General features: G+C 40.2%; 1 pseudogene; it reads left to right on the plus strand.

Annotated features, from left to right (window-relative positions):
* Positions 1 to 2,173: 2,173 nt before the first annotated feature.
* Positions 2,174 to 2,794, plus strand: LOC141511959 (cdc42 effector protein 2-like; annotated as a pseudogene).
* The last annotated feature ends 7,091 nt before the right edge of the window (positions 2,795 to 9,885 follow it).

Here is a 9,885-nt window from a genome sequence, read left to right on the forward strand (position 1 = left end):
TCTTTTTATATAAAATGAATAACATGGGGGGGCAGCTAGGTGGCACAGTGGATAGAGCACCAACCCTGGAGTCAGGAGGACCTGAGTTCAAATCTGACCTCAGACACTTAATGATTGCCTAGCTGTGTGATCTTGGGCAAACCACTTAACCCCATTGCCTTAAATACATACATACATACATACATAAAAAGAAGCTATAAATAACTAATATGGAAATGTTTTACACAATTGCACGTGTATTTCTGATTTCTTACCATCTCAAGGAGAGGGAAGAAAGGGAGAGATACAAACTTTAAATAAAAACTTTTATTTAGAACAAACCTTTAAATAAAAAAAAAAATTAAAAAGAAAAAAACCAGAAATATTGACACCTCCAGGTTTAGGCCTTTCTGCACTCTTCTGTAAACCCTGAAAAACAAGCAAAGTCCTTGACCCATTAATTTGTAGGCAATAGCCTCCTCTTTCAGTGGCAGTATAAGGCTGCTCCTAGAAAAAGAAGTGAGAGGTTTCTTGTAATTTGGAACCAGCTTCATTTGCTAATATAATTGAATGACTCTCTGGCTGAAAAGTTAACTTTTTTACTTTCATTTTCTAAAATTAGCAGAACAGGTCCAAGGATAGTAATTTAACAATTCACCATACACAGTTCTTGTGAAATTAAAATAACAATAATAATAGCTGGCATTTATAGAGCCTATTAAAAAGTTGTGACTCACTTAACATCCATTATTCCCTTTGATCCTCTCAAAAACCCTGTAAAATAAATAATCCAGTGCTAATATCCCTATTTTACAGATGAGAAAACTGACACTCAGAAGAGAAGTGATTTGTTCATGGCAACCTTGGCACCTTTGTGATAGTAAAACAACCAGAGCAAGGCCTAGGTATATTGGATGGTCCTTCTAACAGAGGACACAGGCGAGATTCCCACAGAATAAAAAAGCAGCCACAATGGTATAATAAATTCATATGGTATCAAAGACAGTAAGTTTAAAAGGTAGGAATTGAACCCAGTGCTTCTTGATTCTAAACCCATCAATCTCTAGTATTATAATTATTGTTAGTGTCAATAATAATCATTTTAGGTTTTTCTTACTGCTTTTCATGAAAATATCATGTAGAACTTGAAAGGTTTAATAATAACTATTATAATTATATTCAGGTTCTATATAGCTCTTTAAGGTTTGCAAAGCACTTTACATATGTATGCATTGATCCTCACAACACTTTGAGGTAGCTATTATTATTCCTGTTTTATAAGATGAGGAAAATGAGACTGAGAGAGTTGCTTGGAGTCACACAGGTAATTGTGTGCACACAATTGTGAGCACACAAGTGCTCAATCTGTTGCAACACTTAGATGCCATGTCCTCAATTCTAAATCTGTGATACTACAAAGTTTATAACAGTCTTGGTTCAAAAAGAACCAAGTCTTTCACATTGGATGGATGTGTTATATTATTAGTGCGTCTACTTCCTCTAATGGTTCAGATCGAAACTCCTTCATCTTATCTATTCTGCATGATTCTCAACTGAGCCCACTACAAGGAGGCCTTGCCATAGCTGTTTTATCTCAAGGTAGCCCAAGGATTTTTCTATTTAATGTCTTTCTTGCAATATGACTAACTCACCTCCTTCATCCTTCACAACATTAATAATACACTGCATGAGTTACTGCCTCAGCCTCTCATTCTGGATTACTCTGGACTCAGACCCAGACCTAGCCCACCGGACTAGGACCCAGATTCGGACCCCGACCCAGATTCAGCTGGAACTCAGACTTGGATCCGGACTCAGAGCAGGACTTGGAGTCAGACTCTGCTTCAGACCTGGACCGGGACTACCCAGCTTGGTTGCCAGCACCTCCCCACTGTGGCAACTTCCAGCCTTGGGGATCCTGCCCTGAGGGAGCCAGGCAGGAGAGTTGCCTCCTAAAAGGGGCCAGCAAGGACACTGGCTGCTGCTCTGCCCCTCAGCTGTTTAACTTTTCCTCAACCTGCTGACTTCTTGATCAACTTTAGTTCAAGGTAGCCCTTGCCACCTTTGGACCAGCTCCTATTGGTAGAACTACAAGGAGTGAAGAGACTTGAAGGCATCCACTGTCTAGTGAAATCTAGCCCACTGGGGAGACCAGTCCTTGCACTATTGGGTCCTCCGTGGATGGTGTGCTGATATGTCCACCAAGGTACCCATCTTCCTGAAGGAGTACAATCACAAAGAAAAGGAGAACCTGTCATCAGACATGATTAGCCCACCACCAGGTGACTTCTGTCACACCATTCACATTGGCAAGAGTGGTGAGCATGACATGTTTGGTGACATCTTCCTACTGGGCAAGTTCCATCTACTGCCTGGTATAGTGGGTAAGGACTCTGAGGAAGATATCACCTTCAACCTCTCCTTCTAGTTTGCCAGTGGGCAAAGGCCCCTGGGGCTCTCTAATGGGCATTTCCCTCTTCTGAAGAATGCCATCTCCCTCCCAGCCATTGATGGACCCTAGGAGCTCACCTTGCCCTCAGCTCAAGTCCCAACCAAGTCTCCCCATCTGCATATGGATACTTCACTGTCAATCTCATAGGAGAATGAAGATTTGGAGGTCTGAAAGACTCGGGAGACCGACTCTCCCTTGAACCAAAATGACTTCGCATCTGAGCAAGCAAAGGAGGAACGATTCCTATTCTAAACCAGTTCCTTCCTCTCCCTCCACATGGATCTGATGCTTTCCATACTAAATAACATCCTACAGAGCATGGACCAGACCCAAAACCTAGACAGAGTAGAGATCCCCAAATAAACAAATGCCTCTGGGAATGGGCAAGACAGTCTGATAGTGTTAGTCTTCTGGTGAGCCCAGGGGGAAGAGAGACAATCAAGTATGCCTGTGTTTGTTAGCTATTCAAACTTTCACTTCTGTGCTTGAAGGGCAGATTATTTCTCACTCCTGTACCTCAATTTTCTCCTGTGTTGTTTAAGAGGGACCAGCAGAAAAGAAATTTACACTGCTTAGGACAAACAGGTGCCAGGAAAGCAGCCCATTCTCTCTGAGACTGCCTCAAATGGGTTCTCAGATATCCCAGTCAGCAGATGCTTCATATTTGGGAGGGATGATCCCAAGTTTTTCTTCCCTCAGCCATGGCAGGGATAACCAGGGGGATAATCTCATGCTTGAGATGCAGGCTGGAGAAGGCTCAAGAAAGGACTGCAGAAATCCACCCAGCTCTGGGTGGGAATGGGTGATACTCATCCTCTAAATTCTGGTAACCCCCCAAACATACACACATACCCTCTAGACTCTGGTTCCCTCTCCCCCACTTTGTAGGCAATATGACTGTGGTATCAGCCCCTACCCCTACCCCAACCCTTTCCTGACTTAAAATTAGCTTTGATTGCAATAAGCCATGCTGAATTGGTGAAAAAAAAATTTATAATAATAAGACACTGCATGCAACTTGTTTGTACCCAACTTGTGTATCTCCATTTTCATTTGAGTTACCACAATCTCTTCTGGGATTGTAGTGATGCATCCAGCAAACATATTGTTACTGTTTTTTGTCCTTCATTCTCAAAGAACAGCATGACATCAAGGGAGGTGATGCTATGACAAGCACATGAATTGGACTTGAGTGAGGGGATGCTATGCTAAGTCACCAGCCTCACTTTCTCCTCCAGAGCCATTTAGATCCAGTGGTCAGATAGGAATCAGGGCTATTGAAGATGATCCTGAATGTGAGGCACCCTGGGTTGTGATGTGCCCAAGGTCACACAGCTAGAGAGTATCAAGTGCCTGAGGTTGGATTCCAGCAAACATACAGCAACACTGGAAGAATATTGCTATCATGAGGCAGATAGCAAGTCTTTTGATAGCAATATGGTCAGAGTTCTACACTTGCAGTTAGGAAAACTTGAGTTCAAATTTTGCCTAAGATTCTCACTAGCTGTGTAACCCTGGGCAAGACACAACTTCAGTTTGCCTCAGTTTCCTCATCTATGAAATGAAGTCAATAATGACATCTATCTCTCAGAATTCCTGTGAAGGTAATATTTATATATATGTATATATATATACATATACATATATATACACACATATATATATAGTGCTTTGCACATCTTAAAGTGTTTATTATTATTAAAATGGATTTTGCAGCAATGAGCAGCTCAGAATGGAAGGAAATGCCTTCCAATTTTCCATATTATATTCAACCCAATATCCCCCTACTATTCAACTCTGTAGAGCAGCTTGGTGATGCAGTGTATAGAGCACCAGAACTGAAGTCAGGAAGACCAGAGTTCAAATCTTGCCCCAGATACATACTGTGTGACCCTGGACTCTATATGCCTCAGTCTTCTCATCTGTAAAATGAGTTGGAGAAGAAAATTGCAAACTTCTCCAGTATCTCTGCCTAGAAGACCCTACATGGGAGTCACCAAAAAATCAGACATGACTGGTGCAACTGAACAATAATGACACTAAACTCTGAAGGTAAATCATTGTCCATCTACAGTGCCTATCCCAAATATGCCTACCTCAGTAGGCTACACTTCCAGGCATAATATTGATGATATATGTTCCTATTTTTATTGTTTTATTATGTATTGTTAAAGCTGAGTTTTTTCATGGTTTTCTAGGATTCACTGCAGTAATAATAGTTTAACAATTAAATAGCATTTTAAGGTTGGCAAAGCATTTCATAATTGATTCTTATCTCAGCCCTGGAAGGTAACTGCCAAATAAGAAAACTGAGACCCAGAGACTATGAGGGTCACATAGCTAATCAAAGTCTAAGATGGGATTTGAATCCAGGTCATCCTTACTGCAAGGCTAGGGACTTGTCATGAACACAGTGAGTGTGAAGTAGGATTCAAATTCAGTTCTTCCTTACTTCAAGTTCAGCACCCAATCCAATGCACCACTTAGTTGCTTCTATGCCATGAGAAAATATAGAGAATCCAAATGTTTGGACTCTCCCCAGATATCATCCATACTTCTGTTAAACATCTCAGGTGAGGGGCGGCTAGGTGGCACAATGGATAGAACACCAACCCTGGAGTCAGGAGTACCTGAGTTCAAGTCTGGCCTCATACACTTAATAATTACCTAGCTGTGTGGCCTTGGGCAAGCCACTTAACCCCATTGCCTTGCAAAACCTAAAAAAAAAATCTCAGGTGAACATATGATTCCTTTTTAAGTCTTATTTGATACTAATATTGAATGTATCAGTGAAAAAGTTTATTTCCCCAGATAAAATCCATTATAGTTACACCCTATGAAATATGTAGACAGAATTTCTATATGGAAAAATTATATCTCTGGAGGAGATGATAAAGTGGCAAAAACATGAAGAAGCCTGGGGCTTTTAGGGAAAATGTAGAATTAGAAAAATTTGGGGAAAAATTAGTGCCCATTATAGGTGAGAGGAGCTAAGAGAGTGGCCACAAAGGACCAACACCTAATGCAGCTGTTGAGATTTTTGGAGTTTGAGGATACCTCAGGGAAGACAGAATTGAGGTCAGGGAAATTCCTGAGAGAAGGCATCAAGCTATGGAGAGAAGTTCTAAACCTCATTTACCTGTACATAATCATTAGGATAACAGTAGCAGAGATTTAGAGCTGGAAGGTCAACTAATCAATCTACTTCATTTTATAGGCAAGCCCAGAAAGGGTCACCAGCCCAAGCTCACACTGGCAGAGGCTGAATTTGAATTCAGCACCTCTGATTCTTGAGTCAATACTTTATATAACCTGAATTATTTTTAAAAACAAACTAAACCAAACCAAGACAGTGTCAAAACATGCTGATCATGGCTTAATGTGGCAGCAAGATCCAGCCCCTGGGTGTGTTGGTGATGAGCATGGAGCTATTATGGAAAGAATGTCGTTGGACTTGGGTGTGTTTGTGGCATACCATGGGAAGGCTGGGAGTGAATTACATTGAACAAAATGGTCAAAAGAGACCAAAGTGGGACTTGAGAGCTACAAGAGACTTCAGAGAACAGGAACCCTTCTTTTTTTACAGATAAGAAAACTGAGACCCAGAGAGGATGAGGGTCATATAGCTAATCAAAATCTAAGATGGGATTGGAATCCAGGTCATCCTAACTGCAAGGCTAGGGACAAGTGCCCTATCTATTATACCATATTGCCCTCTCAGCTGACCATAGTACAGGGTCAGAGAAAAATACTGGGGAATGAAAATGAGGGAGGAAGACTACATAAGTGTAGATCCATGTTTAGAGTCAGAAGAGGAAGGATATCCAAGGGTGAATTCTGAGATCCTCTTCTGTGTTCAAGAAAGCATTACCAAAGGGCAGCTAGGTGGCATAGTGGATAAAGCACCGGCCTTGGAGTCAGGAGTATCTGGGTTCAAATCTGGTCTCAGACACTTAATAATTACCTAGCTGTATGGCCTTGGGCAAGCCACTTAACCCCATTTGCCTTGCAAAAACCTAAAAAAAAAAAGAAAGAAAGAAAGAAAGAAAGAAAGAAAGCAAGCAAGCAAGCAAGCATTAGCAAGACCAGGTCATTGGAGGTGAGTCCATGCTGGGGATCAGGGAGCAGAAACAAGACCTCCCTGGAGAGGCTGCAGGCCCTAGGTCATAGAATTAATCTTTTTTTGGGGAGGGGGGGGTTTGCAAGGCAATGGGGTTAAGTGACTTGCCCAATGTCACAAAGTTAGGTAATTATTAACTGTCTGAGGTCAAATTTGAACCCAGATCCTCCTGACTCCAGGGCCAGTGCTCTCTCTACTTCGCCACCTTGCTGTCCCTTAGGGTTAGTCTTCTTAAAGCAATCAGCATCCTGGGTACAATTTAACAAATGTAAATATCTCATTGAAATAATTCTGAACCCCCAGGAGCTGCTCATTGCTGCAAAATCCATTTTAATAATAATAATAAGCACTTTAAGATGTGCAAAGCACTATATACAATATATATATATATATATGTATATATACTACCTTCACAGGAATTCTGAGAGATAGATGTCATTATGGGACAAAAGTTTTCATTTCAGTCATATCTGACTCTCCATGCCTCCATTTGTGGTTTTCTTGGCAGGATACTGGAGTGGTTTGTCATTTCTTTCTCCAACTCATTTTACAGATGAGGAAATTGAGGCAAACTGGATGAAGTGACTTGAGCAGGATCATATAAGTGATCTGACACGTGTCTGAAACTGGATTTGAACTCAGGGAGAAGAGTCTTCCTGATTTCAAGCCCAGTGCTCTATTCACTGTACCACCCATCTGAAGAAAAGTAGGGATTCTAAATGCTGGGTTGAGATGGGAATATATTTCAGATCTGGGAGGGCTGGGAGGAGAGAGGGCCAGCCTGTTAAAAAAAAAACAAAACTGGAGATGGGAGATAGAGTGTTGTATCAGACTAAAAAGGTCAGGGCAGGAAAAGGACAAAGGTAGAAAGGACCTGTGATTTCACTGATACAAGGAACTCTCAGATAAGGAAATTCCCCCTACTAATTCAAGAAGGGGAAATAATATGAAATAAGACTGGTAAGGCAGGTAAAAACCACACCAAGTTATAGTTGTCCTTACTTCCTGGTCCTGACTTAGTCACTTCTTCCCTCAAGGCTTCAACTTCTCCATCTGAACAGGTAGTAGAATGAGTTATTTTCTCTTCTGTAGTAAGGCTAAAGTGAGGCCCTGTGCTCATAACTTCGAAGGTTATGTGGAAGGGTACTGAGTTAAGAAGAACTTCTGATACTGAGTTAAGAAGAACCCTGAGGGAAAGATAAAATAAAAAAATAAAATGAACAAGATGAACTGAATGAATGAATGAATGAAAAAAGAAAGCAACATTCATGGGGAATATTTTCCCCATTCCTCCAATAGTTCCAAATTAAATATTTGGAATGGCTATAAAAAGGTATATGATGCTGTTGTCTTCTTTCTTTGGTGTATCTACTAGTTACATTTTGACATAAATTTTCAAAATCACTATCACTCCCAAAATATCATAGTGTTAAAAGCTGGAAAGTATCTTACATATCACCTGCTGCAGTACTCTCATTTGCATATGAGGAAACTGAGAAACAGGAAAGTTAAGACATTGATTGACTCATGGAACCTCTTTGAACCTCAAGTAGGATCATCAGTAGAATGAAGACATTAGATTAAGAAATTGCTTAGGTTCCTTCCATCTCTAATACACTATGATTTTATGAAGAATCATAGAGTGAGCATGGGAATTGGATTCAGGAAAATGGGGTTCAAATCCCATCTCTGATACTAGCTGTGAGACCATGGTAAAATCATTTAACCTCTCTGAGTCTCAAGTCTCCTCATCTTTAAAACAGGAATAGTAATAATACTAAGTAATAATATATTATAATAATAATACATTGGTATCATATTATATTGTAACTAGTAGTTACCTCAAAAAGTTGTTGTGAGGCTCATATGAGATAATGTGAGTAAAGGGTTATAAAAAAATTACATTATTATTACTATAGTAATTACTATAGTATTACTATAGTAATATTACTATTAATATGAATAGCAGCAGCTAGCTGGCACATGGATAGTATGTCAGGTCTGTAGTCAGGAAGACTCAACTTCCTGAATTCAAATCAGTCCTCAGACACTTACTAGTTGTGTGACCCAGGGTAAGTTACTTAACCCTATTGCCTCAGTTTCCTCACCTGGAGAAGGAAATGGCAAACCATTCCAACATCTCTGCCAAGAAAACCCTACATGGGGTCATGTAGAGTTGGATATGATTGAGACAAGTAAACAACAACAACAATTAATATGAACAACTGAATGCTGAATTAGAAATCCTAATTAATCAACAAGTACTGTTTAAGGGTTTACTATACTAGAGTTAGAATGATGATGGAAAAAATGTTTTAGAGTGGTCTAGTCTTGGGTTCAAGATGTGTGAATGAATTCACTGAAAGGATCGACTCTTGACTCAAAAGTCTTTAGGGATAAAATAGTTTAGTCCATTAAGGTAACAGAAGTAAAGGGATTGAACCCAGGAGTGAAGGACCTTTTTTCTGCCAAGAGCCATTTGGATATTTATAATATCATTCGCAGTTCATACAAAATTATCAACTTAAAAATTAGCCTGCCATATTTGATCAAGCATCTAATTAATTCACTACTAAAAAGCTCCTAGATTTACTAAATTTCAAGTCCCACCTGCGGTTGACATGACAGAGCAAGACCAAATGATTCCTCTGGTCTTATAGATGTTCTGCACCCCTGGATTAAACAATAATATGAATTTAGTAATTAGGGAGAATTAGAACAGTCAATTGATCAGCAGCAGCCTGCAGGGAATAAGTAACATCAAGAGAGAGCTGTATAGAGAGGGGAAATTAAGAACAGTGGCAAAGTGATTGTTACTACACTAATCCCCTGAGGAGATGAGCAGCTAGCAGGGGGGAAAAGACCAGGCTTTAAATAAGGGTCCCAAACATGGCCTATGGGAAGGAAAAGGGAAAGGAAGAGTCAGGTGGGTGCCAGGGAAGGATCAAGTAGTGGGTGACACAAAGATTGCACAGGTCCTGAGAGGACAATCCAGATTTTTCTGGTAATATCTGTAAGGTAGACTATGAGATGTGAGTATGGGTGGGTTTCAAGTTATTTCAACAGCCCTGAACAATGGGATAGGAGTAGGGTCATATAGGTGAGTCCAAAATAGTTTCCATAGGGATAACTTGGAATAATGGGATGGGAGTCAGTTTTAATATAAGATCATTACATAAAGAGATGGGGTAATCAGGATATATAGATGAGGAGTGTAGCTCAAAGAGCAAAGACGAGATAGTTAAGAACATGTAGATGAGGGATAGTAGTTCAGAAACTTAATCCTTTCAAGCAAGGACAAGAAGACCTAGTTTGAATCCTAGTTCTGTCATGT

Source organism: Macrotis lagotis, chromosome 2 (genome assembly GCF_037893015.1).
Source record: "Macrotis lagotis isolate mMagLag1 chromosome 2, bilby.v1.9.chrom.fasta, whole genome shotgun sequence".
Lineage (NCBI taxonomy): Eukaryota > Metazoa > Chordata > Mammalia > Peramelemorphia > Peramelidae > Macrotis > Macrotis lagotis.